Here is an 891-nt window from a genome sequence, read left to right as displayed (position 1 = left end):
GAAAAAATCTAGATTTGATTCTGATATTCCTCTAGAGGTTCAGGTACTTTCAGAAATAGGATCAACATGAAACTCTCACGCAGGCATTCAAGGCCCTTTCTCGTCAGGCACTTCCTCCCGGAAGCCCTTGGGTGGAAGAGGGCGCCCTCTGCCGGAGCAGCGACGCCAGCACGCCCGAGGTCCCGCCCTTTGCGTATCAACAGACTCCGCCCCCAGCCCTCGGGGGCTCTTGGCATCATGTGATCTCAGCCCATTTACACCTGGGTGTCGAACCCCGAGAAGGGGAGCCCAGAGACCCCAGACCCCAGGTGAGAGCGAGTGGGTCGGTGGGTTCTGGGTTCCCTGAGCGGTGGGAGACTGCCTGGTCAGGCTGGGAACGTAATTGGGAATGTCTGTCAGGCGCGGCCCGATGTGAGGGTGATGGACAATTAACATGAGTGATTTAGAGCTGGGCTTTTTTTCGGGGACCGAATCCCGGGTCTTCCACTTTTTATCGGCGCGTGGCCTTGGGCGAGCCACTGGATATCAGTTTCCTCGCCTGTGGCTGCCAGCATGAAATGAAATAATGCACAGAAGTACATAATTCATAAATGATAACTGTTGCCTTTAAAGCTCATACAAGCAAATGTGTGAACTCTCAGAAGAGGGGAAGACTTTATAAAAGGTGGCTGTAGCTCAACCCTGTTTGAAGACAGGCCTCCCCTCCCTCACCTGGGGCAGTGTGTCCCGCTGGGGTGCTTATGTCAGTGGTTCCTGGGTGCCCTGGAGGTGCCACCTATAAGGGAGACTGCCTCTGAGGTTCCCATTGGCCTGGTGTCCTGAGTGGGCCAGCAGGTCAGACCCCCCTCTTATCTCCTCACAGGGCCTGCCTTCTGTATTGGGCCCCTGGAG

This window comes from Bison bison, unplaced genomic scaffold (assembly GCF_000754665.1).
Source record: "Bison bison bison isolate TAMUID 2011002044 unplaced genomic scaffold, Bison_UMD1.0 scf7180017864068, whole genome shotgun sequence".
NCBI classification, from domain to species: domain Eukaryota; kingdom Metazoa; phylum Chordata; class Mammalia; order Artiodactyla; family Bovidae; genus Bison; species Bison bison.
Note: the sequence above shows the minus strand (reverse complement) of the source record.